The sequence below is a fragment of the Lithobates pipiens genome, unplaced genomic scaffold, assembly GCF_037356315.1.
Source record: "Lithobates pipiens isolate NorthernLeopardFrog02 unplaced genomic scaffold, aLitPip1_a1.2 Scaffold_8, whole genome shotgun sequence".
Taxonomy (NCBI): domain Eukaryota; kingdom Metazoa; phylum Chordata; class Amphibia; order Anura; family Ranidae; genus Lithobates; species Lithobates pipiens.
Genome location: NW_027507903.1, coordinates 375819707 through 375836836, shown reverse-complemented (window position 1 = coordinate 375836836; position 17130 = coordinate 375819707). Strand labels below are relative to the sequence as shown.

The window sequence follows — 17130 nt, the reverse complement described above, 5'->3', positions numbered from 1 at the left end:
ACTTTTCTGGCATGTTGAGGTCTCAAGAAATAGGCCGTCAGTCCTTCGGGTGTATTTTTATATTTATTTTTTTCAGAATTTTCGGTCATTTTTTCTTTTATAGCATATAGCACAAAAAACCCAGCAGTGATTAAATGCCACCAAAAGAAAGCTCTATTTGTGTGGGGAAAAAAAGGGCAAAAAAATCATATGGGTACAGTGTTGCATGACTAATTGTCATTCAAAATGTGAGAGCACCGAAAGCTGAAAATTGGTCTGGTTATTAAGAGTGTTTAAGTGCCCAGTGGTTGATCACCAGTGGGTTTTTTTTTTTTTTTTTTTTTTTTTTGTGCTTTAAATAATAAAAAAAAAGACCGTAAATTTTGTGGGGGGGAAAAATGCTTTTTCTTTTCATACATCAGGGGGCACAGAGCCATAGTACTTAATATGTGGATTATGGGGCCACTGATGGGTAATGGACACTGGCACGCTCTAAGGTAAGAAGTGTACTCCCTCTATAACCCCTCCCACTACTGGGAGTCCTCAGTTTTTTGTTTCGCCAGCGTCTAAGGTGTTGGTCACGAGTAAAGATGTGCTGAGCTCCACTGGAAGCAATCCTTGCTGAGGCTAGCCCTGCTGACCGAAATCGTTCAGTGTGTCCTTTCATGGGTTAAAGGAATCGTACCCGGGCCTCGTGTCCAAAGAAACAAGGTTTTGCTTGCAAACGCTTCTCTTTTTAGAGAGCGGGACCCTGGGATCCAGTACTTTTTGATAGTAAGGCCATAAAGTTTTACTGGCAAGGTGCTGTTGCAGGTCCAGGATTGTGGGTAACCTCTAGGTTTCCCTGTTCCTGAGGGTTTCGGAGCCCCATCGCGAAGATTGGGTTCATTTCAGATAACCCTGCAGCAAGGAAAGGTAAGTTGGAGATTTTCTTAAGAATTTCTCCTGTTTGAGTTATAATGTTGTCATGCCTATATGTCACCACTGGGAGCTGTATTGAGCACTCACCGCCTGATGCTGGAAACAGCGCTGTGTCAGAAGCCTTCATTTCTCCTCTCCTCCGGTCACAAGCAGATCCTATGGTAAGAAAGGGGGGGACTGGTTCTCCTGCGCCCCCACTGTTGGAATCTTCCCCTTCGGGGGACTTATGCCAAAAAACGAAAAAAAAAGGTTGGCCACTCGGTGGTAGTTTTTTCCCCCGCCAAATCAGCTTTTTGCAAGGCGCCTGAAGTCCGCCGCTCGTGTGGAGAGACCCTTTCTTTGAAAGAAGGGGGTGTAATTAGTGTGGGGGCGGGGCTAACGGCATCAGACGCTGGCCACAAGTGGAGGACGTTTTTAAAGCATTGTGTGTAGCTGCTGCTGCTGTGGAGGGACACATGAGCAGGGGGTTGGCTTACTTCAGGTTTGGTGACACAGGCATTCCCTTTGACACATTATTACTTTAGCGGGCTAGGTATTAATAGCAGATTATAGTGCTAGACTATAACCTAGCAGTGTACATTATTTTGCTTGTAGTGCCTCTGCTTTGTGCTATGAGTGGTAAAGGGACCAGGAACTCCTCTAAGGGTTCTAAAGGGTCAATGGTTTCACAACAAACTAAATCCATTTCCAAAAGAATGTCGTCGTCCTCCTCCTGAGAGTGATACGGCTGGTCAGATTGAGCTGTCAAAGGAGACTGTTGTTGCATCTGCACTACACACTTCAGTCCCTATATATATCACACAAGTGTGTGTGTGTGTGTGTGTTTTTTTTTTTTTTTTTTTTTTTTTGTTTCTACCATTTGTAATTTGAAAAAGATTGCTGCTATGATGTTATCTCTCCATAGTGGGGCTAAACGTTGCCGATCCCCATGTAGTGCTCAGGACCCTCTTATTGAGTTGCATGGGGCAGGGGATCGGGTAGATCTTCCCAAAGTTTCGGAAGATTTTTATATATCCTCTTCTGAGGATCCTAATATAGGAGGAGTAGCATCACAAGACAGGTTGCTTGTGCACTCTTACTAAATTGGTTCATTTAACCTTTTTGCTGCTCTTGAGGAACCCACCTCTAATTTGGGATCATTAAAACCTCCCCCATCTGGGGATGCTTTTCCTATTCGTTCATGGCTAAAAAAGCTTATGTATTCTGAATGGGAACATCCGGATAAACAATATTTTCCTCCTAAGAAATTCTCCACACTTCATCCTATGGAAGAGGATTTCTATAAGAAATGGGGGGGGGGGGGGGGGGGGGTGTTCCAGCAATTTATGCTGCAATTGCCTCAGTGAACAAGAGTCTTGGATGTCTGGTGGATAATGCGCTAATGTTAAAGGATCCAACCGATAAAAAGTTGGAACTTCTTTCTAAAAGCAATGTGTCTTTAGCAAGTTCAGTAGCGCATCCCGTTCTTGTGGCAATTGATGTATCTCAGTCCATTAAGGAACAGTTTGTGGAGATACTTAAAATTCTGCCTGATCAGCAGGCCCAGCAATGGGCTGGTGTATCGGACGCACTCTGTTTCACAGTAGATGCTATGAAAGATTCTGTCATTCAAGCCTCACTGCTTATGCTTGGACTAGTGCATTCTGGCAGAGTTCTATGGCTGAAAAATTGGTCAGCCGAAGCGCTGTGTAAAAAGCTCTTGGCCAGTTTTCCCTTTCATGGCGAACGGCTATTTGGAGACGATCTGGATAAATACATTCAAAGCTCTCCTTTTACCAGTAAAGAAGTTCAAACATTTCTCCTTAAAGCGGAGGGCCGTTTAAAAAAAAAAAGTCAGCAGCTGCAAACACTGCAGCTGCTGACCTAATCAGCCCACTTACCTGTCCAGGGCGCCCGCGATGTCGGCCGCCCGAGGCCGACCCGTCCCTCGGCTCTCGGGTCCCGGCGCCACCATTCCTTGTAAGGGAAACGGGCAGTGGAGCCTTACGGCTTCACTGCCCGTTTCCTACTGCGCATGCGCGAGTCACACAGCGCTTTGTGAATGGCACGCGCTGTGTTCTGGAACACACAGTTCCCAGAACACAGCGCGACCCATTACCCAGAAGACGCCGCACGGAGGAGAGAAAGAAGATCTCCGCGGAGGAGGAAGAGGAAGATTAGGATTATGTGCCTAGCAACAGGCACTTCTGGTAAGTGTAAAAAAAAAAAATTTTATTTTTTATTTTTTCAGGGTGGCCCTCCACTTTAAGTGTGCTGCCTCACCTGTGCCAGGGGCATCAGTCTCTAGGCAGTCTCGATGGCCTTAACCATCAGGTTCAAGGGGAAATCCCCAAGGGCAGCCCAGGGTCAGAAGAGATCTTGGGGCAGAAAGCCCACAAAGCAGAATGCTAAAGCCTCCTTATGAAGGGGTGCCCTGCCCACTCGGGTGGGGGGGGGGAGACTCCTGCAATTCTCAAAGATCTGGCAGGAACAATGCCTCGTTTTCTAAAGTCAAATGTTCCCAAGGGTCCAGAGAAAAAAGTCTTTCTAGCTCTGGATCATCAATTATCCCAGTCGGTGATATCGGAGGTTCCTTGGTGGAACAGGGCACAGGTTTTTATTCAAACCTATTTAGACAATCTACTTTTAATAGATCATTCAGTCTCATGTCTAAACCAGAGTCTGGTCACAGCTGTAAACTACCTGGAATCTCTAGGTTGGATACTCAACCTAGAAAATCCTCCCTAAAACCATCAAGGATATTGCAGTACTTGGGGCTGGTCATAGATACCATACAGAAGAAGGTATTCTTACCCCAGACAAGAATCCGTTCCATTATAGGACTAATTAAACTTTTTCAAAGCAAAGAAAAATCCTTCCATTTGACTGTGCATGAGATTGTTGGGGAAACTGGTGGCTCCTTCGAGACCATCCCTTATGCACACTTTCACTCAAGACTGCATCAAAGCACCATCCTGTTGATCTGGAACAAAAAGATTTAGGCCTTTGATTTTCCAATACGCTTGGCTCCCGACCATAGGTCAGAACCTAAATTTGTGGTTAATATTCAGCAACCTCCAAAAGGGAAAATCTTTTCTACCAGTATCCTGGAAAGTGGTAACAGATGCCAGCCTTCTAGGCTGGGGAGCAGTCCTGGAAGAAGATTCTGTCCAGGGGAGATGGTCCAAGTTAGAGAGGACCTTGCCTATCAACATTTTGGAGATTCGGGCAGTACATCTGGCCCTAGAGTTTTGGACGGTCGGACTACGGGATTGTCCTGTCAGGATTCAGTCCGACAATACCACGGCTGTGGCTTGCATCAATCACCAGGGGGGTATGAGGTCGTGCAGCCCAAAAAGAGGTGAATCATGTTCTAGTTGGGCAGAACACAACATTCCTTGCCTATCGGCAATATTCATCCCAGGAATAGAGAATTGACAGGCGGACTACTTGAGTCACCAACAATTATTTCTGAGTACTATCAAGGGCCAGATCTCGGCCTTGTCGCTATTCTTTCAACGGCATCTTGCTTCCACTCTCTGGTGCGTAGCTTTCTTCAGGGGATAGCATGGATTAGTCTCCCTATCAAGGCACCTCTAAATTGTTGGGATTTAAATTTTGGTCTTATCGGCTTTGCAGAATCAGCCGTTGGAGCTTTTATGAGAAATTATCTTGGTTCTTTTGACAAAGATAATCTTTCTGGTTGCCATTTCTTCTGCTAGAAGAGTCTTTTGTCTTGTAAAGAGCCATATTTGATCATGGATAAGGTGGTTTTACGTCGTCGTCCTGAATTCCTACCAAAAGTGGTAACAGGTTTTCATTTAAATCAAGATATTGTTCTTCCTTTCTTCCCAGAGCCTCTATCTAGGGAAGAAAAGGCACTACATTCCCTTGATGTAGTAATAGCGGTCAGAGTCTATTAAAGACGACCGCTCAGGTTCGCAAAACAGATGGTTTTTATTTGTGCTGCCAGAAGGTCCAAAAAGGGACAGGCAGCATCAAAATCTATTTCCAAATGCATTTGTCAAGTCCTTGTTCAAGCTTACTATGTAAAGAAGAAAATTTCTCCTTTTTATGTTAACGCACGCTCAACCAGTGCGATTTAGTGCCTCTTGGGCGGTGCATCGTCGGGCCTCTATGGCTCAGATCTGTAAGGCCGCAACTTGGTCTTCAGTTCATACGTTTACCAGATTTTATCAAATCGATTATTAAAGGTCATGAGGATATTGCCTTTGGGTGCAATGTTCTGCAGTATGAGTCCTCTGGCCTCCTTTTTTGTTGTCTCCCTCCCTTAAGTTGCCATTGCTATGGGACATCCCACATAGTAAGTACTATGGCTCTGTGTCCCCTGATGTATGAAAAGAAAACAGGATTTTTAAAACTGCTTACATGTAAAATCCTGTTCTTTGTACATCAGGGGAAACAGAGGTCCTCTCTTCTTTAATATACACTGGCTTGGCTTCAAAACTGAGGACTCCCAGTAATGGGAGGGGGTTAGATAGGTGGACACTGGAATGCCCTAAGGCAAGAAGTGTACTCCCTATCAGTGGCCCTATAACCCACATAGTAAGTACTATGGCTCTGTGTCCCCTGATGTACATCAAAGAAAAGGATTTTACAGGTAAGCTTTTTTAAAAATCTTGTTTTTCTTTGTGTCTGTCATAAAATTTTGCTAATTTGTCTTCATAAATTTTGGCCAAAATGTATACTGCTACATATCTTTTGGTAAAAAATAACCCAGACTAGTGTATATTATTTGGTCTTTGTGAAAGTTATAGAGTCTACAAACTGTGGTGCCAATCACTGAAAATTGATCACATCTGATCAGGCCTTCAGTACATCAGGTGTATCTTTTCTAGAGATGCTAACAATCAGGAAAGTACAAATACCCCCCAAATGACCCCCTTTTTAGAAAGTAGACATTCCAAGGTATTAAGTAGCATGGTGAGGGGTGTGTGTGTGTGTGTTTGTTTGTCGTCCCCCCCCCCCCCCCCCCCCCACACACAAAAAAGTAATATCGGGTTATTTCTCACACACGGCATAGGCATGCAACAAATTGCACCCCAAAATATATTGTTACTTTTCCCGAGTATGGTGATGCCATATGTGTGAGACTTTACACAGCCTGGCCACATACAGAGGCTCTACATTGAAGTAGTACCTTCAGGCGTTCTACGAGCATAAATCGCACATCTCATTTCATTCCTACCTATCACACTTTTGAAGATCCTTGCGCACCAGTCCAGTGGAAATACCCATAAACTGACCCTATTTTGGAAAGCAAACACCCCAATGTATGCTCTGAGGATGGGCTGGAGACAGGTACTCAGTTACTCTGATGGGCTGGAGACAGGTACTCGGGTAACTTGATGGGCTGGAGACAGGTACTCGGGTAACTTGATGGGCTGGAGACAGGTACTCGGGTAACTTGATGGGCTGGAGACAGGTATTCAGTTACTCTGATGGGCTGGAGACAGGTACTCAGTTACTCTGATGGGCTGGGACAGGTACTCGGGTAACTTTGATGGGCTGGGGACAGGTACTCGGGTAACTTGATGGGCTGGAGACAGGTACTCGGGTAACTTGATGGGCTGGAGACAGGTACTCGGGTAACTTGATGGGCTGGGAGACAGGTACTCGGGTAACTTGATGGGCTGGAGACAGGTACTCGGGTAACTTGATGGCTGGAGACAGGTACTCGGGTAACTTGATGGGCTGGAGACAGGTACTCGGGTAACTTGATGGGCTGGAGACAGGTACTCGGGTAACTTGATGGGCTGGAGACAGGTACTCGGGTAACTTGATGGGCTGGGAGACAGGTACTCGGGTAACTTGATGGGCTGGAGACAGGTACTCGGGTAACTTGATGGGCTGGAGACAGGTACTCGGGTAACTTGATGGGCTGGAGACAGGTACTCGGGTAACTTGATGGGCTGGAGACAGGTACTCGGGTAACTTGATGGGCTGGAGACAGGTACTCGGGTAACTTGATGGGCTGGAGACAGGTACTCGGGTAACTTGATGGGCTGGAGACAGGTACTCGGGTAACTTGATGGGCTGGAGACAGGTACTCGGGTAACTTGATGGGCTGGAGACAGGTACTCGGGTAACTTGATGGGCTGGAGACAGGTACTCGGGTAACTTGATGGGCTGGAGACAGGTACTCGGGTAACTTGATGGGCTGGAGACAGGTACTCTGTTACTCTGATGGGCTGTGACGGGCCCTCTTTATTGGGGAGGAGGGGGGGCAGTGCAATTGGTGTATGTTGGTGTTCACTGTAGGCGGTAACAACGGCAATCTCCTTCGCACACACGATCGGTGTGGGAGGAGGAGAACTCGGTAACATCTCGTTACCACGGTTTGTTGACATTTAGCGATCGGCTGTGAATGGATCACAGCCGATCACATGGTAAACGTGGCCAATGGCTGTTAACCACCGGTGATGAGCAGTGTTCCCCGGGAACACAGCGCCACCAACGCACAGCATACTCCCGAACGCGTGCATACGCCGTGCAAAGTGGGCGGTACCACCTGTGATCGGCCGATCACGTGGTAAACAGCAATGCCTAATGGCTGTTCACCTCCCTCGGTGACGAGCTGTGTCTCTGTGACACGCTGCCACCGAGGGAAGAAACCCTGTTTAAATGGAAGGCTGTCATATGATGTCCTCCCAGAACTAGAGCCGTGCCGCCTGGCCATGATATGACGGCCGGTGGGCGGCAAGCGGTTAATCGCTAGTGCATTTTTTTTATTTTTTGTGCTATAAATATGACTGAAAATTTTGTGTAAAAATGCCTTCTTTGTTTTAAGTCATAACATTTTTCCAATTTAGTAATGTTTCTTCATACATTTTGGCCAACATTTATACTGCTACATATCTTTGGTAAAAATTACCTAAGGGCCGGTTCACACTATTGCAATGGCAGACATTGTATGTAATTCGCAGCGCCACTGCTGTTCACATTACATGCGATGTCTGTGCGCTGCAATGTCAGCCATACAGATTGTATGGCCATTATCGCACCGCATTCGGTGCAAACGCGCACAGGACCCTTTTTTCTGTTCGGACCAGAATGAGATCGCATGTGTGTTCACACATATGCAATCCGATTTGTTGCCTAGTATTTATGATTATGTGCATACACCTCAATCATTGTAGTAGTATGGACATATACATATCTAGATCTGAGAGATCTTGTACAAAAGCGGTAGTTCAATCAGCAATACACATTTATTTATAGGGTTACATAATATATACAAATTACACATCAGACAGTATTTACATCACAATATACAGTGTAGGTCCCCTGGCTTACATGATATTTACAAATTACTCACAGAACCATATTTACAATACAATATAAGGTGCAAGTTCAGAGTTATGCCGGCCATACACGGTTCGAATTTCGAAAGAATTTTCTTTCGAAAATCGTATCTAAGAATTTTCGTATGAATTTCGCACCATTAGTGGGCTGCAGCAACAGCCGATTTTCGTGCAGAAATAAAATTTGAGGAATCGGACATGTTGGAAATTTTTAGAAAAACGAACGATTTTCTAATCAATGATGGGAGAATCGTGCGAGAAACGTAAGAAAATGTACGGAGATAAAAGAAAATGTACGGAGAGAAAAGAAGATTCCCAGCCAAGAAAATTCTTTTCTGTAGCAACATGAGGTGAAATTGAAGGCTTGGTCGGCCGAATTTCGAAAATCAATGGTGGCATCATCGGATCACAAAAACGAATTTTCTGATTTTGAAAAGAAAATTCGTTCGAAATTCGACCGTGTATGGCCTGCATTAGATTACCTGTTAACTTCAGGTCAGCCCATGGTGACTGCCGTGTGCTCCCACACCAGAGTGAGCTGGCTTGCTCACAAAGCATTATATCCCCCCCCTACTCCCTGTAGTGTGGCTAATCTAATTTTCCCTAATTGGTCACTGTACCTAGTCAATGTATATTGGGAACAGCCTGATTGGATGAGTCAACAAAAGCTGTTGTTTACTTCCCAGGTGAGATGTTATCAGGGAAAACAAAAGGCCAATATTTGAAGTTGAACCAATTACAGTAACACCAACACAAACACTCAATACTTTAAATATATATTTAAATCTAATGGAAATATATTTCTAATTACAATATTGTACAGGTATTAATGGAGATTTCACATAAACTCATAAGGCTACAGATTTAATGTCCGAACTGTCAGTTCGCAGTGCAATATACGAGCTGAAATGGGGGTGTCGTTAACATATGACACTCCCCAGCAGTTTGCATATGGCAGTGTGAACTGCAGTGAGTTTTGGGTGCGATGTGGGAACCCACAGTTGATTTGCAAGGTTCTCACATCGCAATAGTGTGAACCGGCCGCCAATCATTGAAAATGTATGACATCTGATGTACTGTCTCATTTCTTGAGACACTAACCAGCCTGGAAAGTACCAATACCTCACAAATGACAATTTTTGGAAAGTAGACATTCCATGGTATTTAGTAAGTCGCATGGTGAGTTTTTTTTTAACTTGTAACTTATTTTTTTTTTTCCCCCCACAATTCTTTGCAAAATTAATTTTTTTTTTATTTTTATTTTTTTTATTTTTACAAAATTTTCATATAGGTTATTGCTCTCACATGACATATGCATAGTTGCAACTACACCCCAAAACACATTCTACTACTGAGTATGGCGATACCACACGTGTGGCTCTTTTTTACAGCCTGGCTACCAAGTGTTCCCAAACGGCACATGCAGAGCCCGCCAGGAAGTTGGCAATGGGGAGCGCTAATCACAAGCAGTGAGACATTTGCCGATCTCTGCATCGCATTGGAACAATATCTCGCTGCTTATTAGTTCTCCCCAGTGCTGACTTCCTGGCAGGCTCTGCACATGCTGTTTGTGAACATGCCTGAGCTCATTCTTACTGGCTACATATAGAGGCCCAATATGCAGGGAGCACTGTCAGGGGTTCTAGGAGCATAAATTACATATCTAACTCATTGACTACCTATTACACATTTTAGGCGCTGGGGAACCGGGACAATAGAAACGCCCACAAAATTACTCAATTTTAGATGGCTAACACGCCAACGTATAATCGGAGGCATAATGAGTCTTTTAAATATTTCATTTTTTTTATTTTTATTTTTAAGAAGTTTTTGGAAATTGGGGAAAGACTTTGTTTAAAAAATTAAAATGCATTTTTCAGTTTATAAGAGATTTCCAACGCTTTGCATGTACATAGCAAAAATGACACCCCAACACACAGAGGGGGGTCAGAGTGTGGATGTGGTTACTGCCATCAGCGTACAGCCAGTGGCCGAGGTGTGCCTCCATGGACTTGTTGATGCCCTAGCTCCAAGAAGAGTGACTCGTACTTTGCTGACATTATTATTTTATTATGCTAGGAAGTTGAAGAAGTCCAGCCTGAGCTTTTAGGCTGGGCTTCTCCTAAGGGTCACAGGAGTGCAATTAGTTTTGCAGTCCTGTGACCTGTTTTTCGATGGAGAGCGGTCTGAAGTCTGCTCTTCACTGGCATAACTGCAATCGGTCGAGGCAGTGCATAATGCCAACTTACGATGTCTGGATCCCCCAGCTGCCTTGACTGATGGCAGCTCAGCGCTCCAACGAGCGTGGAGGAGCAGAGCATGGGAGATGCTGACTGACAGCAGCTCCCTGCTCGGGGAGGTGAGGGAACCGAGCCATTGGTAATGTTTGGTGGCTCGGTTCTCAATGCGGAGACACCGGGGCACAGCTGTAGCATCGCTCTGATGCTACATCCAACTAGATAAGTATGACTATACCCAAAAAAAACCTCATGTTTCTTTTTTAACCACTTCCCGACCAGCGCACGACGATGTACGTCGACAGAATGGCACGGGCAAGCATATTGGCGTACAGGTACGTCCAATATTCAATGCCGCCCTGCCATCGGCGGCGAGCTCCCGCGCTGGTCGGGACCCCCGTGAGTCCGGTCGCGGGACCCGCGGACTCGATCGCCGTGGGCATCCCCGCGATCGTCTCACGGAGCGGCCGAATGGAGGAAATGCCGTGTAAACAGCATTTTTCCATTCTGCCTAGCAACTAGTGACGCTGATCTCTGCTCCATGTGATTGGAGCAGAGATCAGTGTTCACTAAATGAAAGCCCAACCCCCCCCCCACAGTTAGTAACACACCCCTAGGAACACTTAACCCCTACACTGCCACCCACTGGTTAACCCCTTCACTGCCAGTGTCATTTACACAGGAATCACTGCATTTATATAGCAGTGATTACTGTAGAAATGACAATGGTCCCAAAAATGTGTCAAAAATGTACGATGGGTCCCCCACAATGTCGCAGTCACAATAAAAATCGCTGATCGCCGCCATTACTAGTAAAAAAAAAAATTATAAAAAGTTATTAATAAAAATGCTATAAAACTATCCCTATTTTGTAAACGCTATAACTTTTGCGCAAACCAATCAATAATCGCTTATTGCGATTTATTTATTTATTTATTTTTTTACCAAAAATATGTAGAAGAATACGTATCGGCCTAAACTGAGGGGAAAAAAATGTTTTTTTTATATATTTTTGGGGGATATTTGTTATAACAAAAAGTAAAAAATAATGCGTTTTTTTTCAAAATTGTCGCTCTATTTATGTTTATAGCGCAAAAAATAAAAACCGCAGGGGTGATCAAATACCACCAAAAGAGAGCTCTATTTGTGGGGAAAAAAAAGGACGTCAATTTTGTTTGGTAGCCACGTCACACGACCGCGCAATTGTCAGTTAAAGCGACGCAGTGCCGAATCGCAAAAAGTGGTATGGTCTTTGACCAGCAAAATGGTCCGGTCTGCAAGTGGTTAATAGTGCTTTTCTGGAAAAAGTCTGCCCCTCGTCTATTCCAGTATGGAATGCACTTATTAACAAAGCCATCTCCTTATACAATATATCATAGCAGAGGCATACCACAGAGATTTGATAAAGTATGGAGTAATTGAATAAATGGTACATCCACAGTTTTGGATTAAGGCCGGGTTCACACTATAGCGATGCGGGAACGCTGCGAATCCGTGGCGTTTACCCGCATCGCACACCTCCCGCCGGCAGTTCACACTGCCCTATGCGGACGGCTGGGAGTGTCAATGTTATGTTAATGACACCCCCAGATCCGTCGGCATATCGCAGTGCGATCTGCCGACTCGCACAGGAATCGGATCGCATGGTGTGAACCCCCATGCAATCCGATTCTGTTGCGGACCCAAAAAAGGGTCCCGTGCGAGTTTGCTGCGAGAGCGCTGCGAATTCAGCCATACTATCTGTATGGCTGAACTCGCATCGCTACGGAGATCGGATGTGATTTGCTGTGCGAATCACATCCGGATCTCCCCCCGCAGCGGTGTGAACCGGGCCTAAATGGCTACCTTACGGAGTCTGTGATAATGTATTCTATGTGTGGAACTTGGTCTGGAGAGATGGGAAAACTACATTATTGGGTGGAATTGGGCCTGTGCTTAATTCCATGGGTCTGTTGGTTTATCTGATGAGCTGTTTTTTACACTAGGTGGATGAAGCAAGTATTTGCTCTTTTGTGAAGTTTTATGTATCATGTACAGTATATACGGTGCCTTGAAAGTATTCATACCCCCTTGAACTTTCCCACATTTTGTCACGTTACAACCAAAAAAAGTGAAAGTCTATCACATACAATCCCAAAAAAATACAAACGGTGTCATATAATTGTGAAGCAGAAGGAAAATGATATATATTTATATAATTGTATATTAACATATATATATATATATATATATATCATAGTGTGTTACTGTATAGTACATGGTATATATTAAAAGAAATAGATTAATGTAGACCAAACTTGCATATAGACAGAATTGATATATATATATATATATATATATATATATATATATATATATATATATATATATATATATATATATATATATATATATATATATATATATATATATATATATATATATATATATATATATATATATATATATATATATATATATTTTTTTTTTTTTTTTTTTTTTTTTTTTTACAAATATGTGAAAAGTATGGTGAGCACTTGTATTCAGCCCCCCTGAGTCAATACTTTGTAGAACCACCTTTCACTGCAATTACAGCTGCAAGTCTTTTTGGGGATGTCTCTGCCAGCTTTGCACATCTAGAGTGACGCTTTTGCCTAATTCTTCTTTGCAAAATAGCTCATGTTCTGTCAGACTGGATGGAGAGCGTTTGTGAACAGCAATTTTTAAGTCTTGCCACAGATTCTCAATTGGATTTAGGTCTGGACTTTGACTGGGCCATTCTAACACATGAATATGCTTTGATCTAAACCATTACATTTTATCTCTGGCTGCATGTTTAGGGTTGTTGTCCTGTTAGAAGGTGAACCTCCACCCCAGTCAAGTCTTTTGCAGACTCAAACAGGTTTTCTTTTAAAACTACCCTTTATTTGGCTCCATCCAGTTTCCCTGTCCCTGCTGAAGAAAAGCATCCCCACAACATGATGCTGTCACCACCCTGTTTCACGGTGGGGATGGTGTGTTCAAGGTGATGTGCAGTGTTAGTTTTCCACCACACATAGTATTTAGCTTTTAGGCCAAAAAGTTAAATTTTGGTCTCATCTGAACAGAGCACCTTCTTCCACATGTTTGCTGTGTCCCTCCCCAATGGCTTCTCACAAACAAGACTTCTTATGGCTTTCTTTCAACAATGGCTTTCTTCTTGCCACTCTTCCGTAAAGGCCAGATTTGTGGAGTGCACAACTAATAGTTGTCTTGTGGACAAATTCTCCCACCTGTGCTGTGGATCTCTATAGCTCCTCCAGGGTTCCATGGGCCTCTTGGCTGCTTCTCTGAATGCTCTCCTTTCCCCGTCCTGTCAGTTTAGGTGGACGGCCATGTCTTGGTAGATTTTCAGTTGTGCCGTAATCTTTCCATTTTCAGATGATGGATTTAGGCTGGGTTCACACTGAAGCGATGCGGCAACGCCGCGAGGTTCCCGCATCGCATGCCTCCCGCCGGCAGTTCACACTGCCCTATGCGAACTGCTGGGAGTGTCAGTGAAACATTAATGACACCCCCAGATCAGTTCGCATATCACAGTGCGATCTGCAAACTCTGACAGGAATCAGATCGCATGGTGTGAACACCCATGCGATCCGATTCTGCTGCGGACCAAAAAAGGGTCCTGTGCGAGTTTGGAGCGGGTGCGATGCGAATTCAGCCATACTATCTGTATGGCTGAACTCGCATCGCACAGAGATCGGATGTGATTTGCACTGTAGTGCGGTGCGAATCGCATCCGGGTCTCCTAGCCGCAGCAGTGTGAACCCAGCCTTAAAGAGGAAGTAAACCCTGATGGGTTTACTTCCTCTTTGATTCCCTGCAAAGGTAAAGCATAATGGACTACTATGCATCGCATAGTAGTCCATTATGTGTCACTTACCTGACACAGGAGCCAGCAAAGTCACCGCTGTCCCCTGTAGTTCCGAGCGTCCATCTTCTTGGTGGGTCTCGCTGCTCCGGCGCTGTGATTCGCCGGAGCAGCGATGACATCACTCCCGCTCATGCGCACGGGAGCAGACACTCGCGTCATATCGCCGCGATCTGCAGCTTACCCAGTGCGCCTGCGTGGCTGTCTTCAGGTAAATATCTCCTAAACCGTATAGGTTTAGGAGATATTTCTTGGAACTACAGGTAAGCCTTAATCTAGGCTTACCTGTAGGTCAAAGTGGTTTGTAAGGGTTTACAACCACTTTAACAGTGCTCCGTGATGTTCAAAGCCTAGGATATTATTTATTTATTTTTATAACCTAACCCTTTAAACATCTCCACGACTTTATCCCTGACCTGTCTGGTGTGTTCCTTGGCCTTTGATGCTGTTTGTTTGTTTGACAACCTTGGTGAACAAACCTCCTGGGGGCTTCACAGAACAGCTGTATTTTTATGCTGAGATTAAATTGCACACAGGTGGACCCCATTTACGAATCGGGTGACTTCTGAAGGCAATTGGTTCCGCTAAATTTTAGTTAGGGGTATCAGAGTAAAGGAGGCTTAAGAAAATGTATGCCACACTTTTCAGATATTTATTTGTAAAAAAATGTAAACCATTTTTATCCTTTTCCTATTTCACAATTATCTGCCACTTTTGTGTTGGTCTATCACATAAAATCCCAATAAATACATGTACATTTTTGGTTTTAACATGACAAAATGTGGAAAATTTCAAGGATTATGAATACTTTTTCAAGGCACTGTAGGTCCTTGAACCTGTTTTTGTACTATTCACATGTTCAGTCTCAGGGTTATACTGTACAGTAAGTCCAGTGCTGAAGAACCGTGTGTGTGTGGCCATGTTTCGGGCTATTTGTTTTGTAATTGTTGCAAAATGTAATAAGCAGAAAAAAAAAGTTGCATCCCTAGCTGATGGAATGCGCCTATTGTGTGAATGGGGTATACTGACTCGCATAGCTTCAGATACAAACGGAAGTCACGCATCCGCTCTGGAAAGTTGAGCAAATTGAATGTGATCACTATGGAAAAATTTAGAGCCTCATATACAAACATAGTCATAGCAAAGTACCATCATTCAGGTTAGTATAGACAAACAGTAGAGGGTGGGGGCAAGGGGATAGTTACTGAAGCTAACCCTGTAGCGCTCCCGCCCAATGAATGGACTATCTGGGTACTGATCAAATTGATAATATGCGTTATTAAATAAGATATTTATTACATATAAAACATACAGCTTACGTTTAATATTGAAAACACAGATACTTGTGGTGTGCCCAAGGGATATCTGTAGATGCAGATTATAGATTCATATGGATCTCTACTAGTTTCGCAGTTTGATTCTCCTGAGGAAGCAGTATAAATCTATAGGACAAATACAATGAAATAAACATAAACAAAAAGTTGACAACAATAATACAGCGTATAGAACATAAGTGGAAGTAGCTTACCCAATGAATAGATGGTCATGTGTGGAAACAGGCCACCCAATAAGGTTCCCCCTGCAGCGGACGAGGGGGGATTGTGCGTGATCTCTAAATGGAAGGCATAATATTGGTGGAAATTCTTCTAATGCTTAGGCTAGTTGAAATGTAGGAGGGAGATTGGGGCACAAGAGGGGGAAGGGGGGGGGGAGAGAAGGACTTAAAGAGGGGAAGGGGGGGATTTTAGGAGGGGAAAGAAGGGAGGGAAAATAAGAGGGGATGAGCAACCAGAACGAGAGGAAAAAGGGGGGGAGCGTGGGACAGGAAAGAAGGGGGAGGAAGAATGTGGAGGAAGGGGGATAGGGGTGGAGTGAAGTGGAACAGGAGAAGGAAACTGGAGGAGGGGAGTGAAGAGGGGGAGGAAAGGGGTGCCCGAAACCCTACATTGGTGGAAGATTGGACAAGAAGTTGAATCAGAATGTAACTCACCAAGGCAATTACATCAATGGGTAATTTGAGAGCCATAGCCAGGGAAGATGGCGGCTTCTGGTATTGTAGAGGCAGGATGACAATGCTAAATACTAGACACAAAAAATTGCAACACCCACCACTTTATTCTGTAGCAGGGGTAGGCAACCTGGGGCCCTCCAGCTGTTGCAGAACTACAAGTCCCGTCATGCTTCTGGGAGTAATTGCAACTGCCAGCCTTGCCAAGGCCTCATGGGAAATGTTTCAGCCCTAATATCATATACATAATATACCAGGAGGATATGCAGGGTATTTTAACTGTGAGTCAGTCATGAAGCTACATGGAGGGGCGGAATATAAATCTTTTATATTAACCACTTGCCATCCAGGCCATTTCTGACACTTCGCTCCTACATGAGATATATATAATTTTATACAGTATCTCAGAAAAGTGAGTACACCACTTACATTTTTGTAAATATTTTATATCTTTCCATGTGACACCACTGAAGAAATGAGGCTTTACATTGTAGCAAAGTGGTGAGTGTACAGCTTGTAGAACAGTGTAAATGTGCTGTCCCCTCAAAATAACTCGACACACAACCATTAACCGCTTACCCACTAGGCACTTAAACCCCCTTCCTAACCAGACCAATGTTCAGCTTTCGGTGCTCTCACATTTTGAACTCTGTCATGGAACACTACCTATACCCCCACACACATAGCGCTTTCTTTTAGTGGTATTTAATCACCACTGGGTTTTAAATTTTTTTGTGCTATAAAAGAAAAGACCAAAAATTCTGTTATGAAAAAAAAGCATTAATTTTTCTT

At 44.0% G+C, this 17130-nt stretch overlaps 1 protein-coding gene across 1 annotated transcript in view; it reads left to right on the top strand.

The window, feature by feature from the left end:
- CTNNA1 (catenin alpha 1) overlaps positions 1-17130 on the top strand; it is a 185718-nt gene that overhangs the window by 27070 nt on the left and 141518 nt on the right. The window lies entirely within an intron of this gene.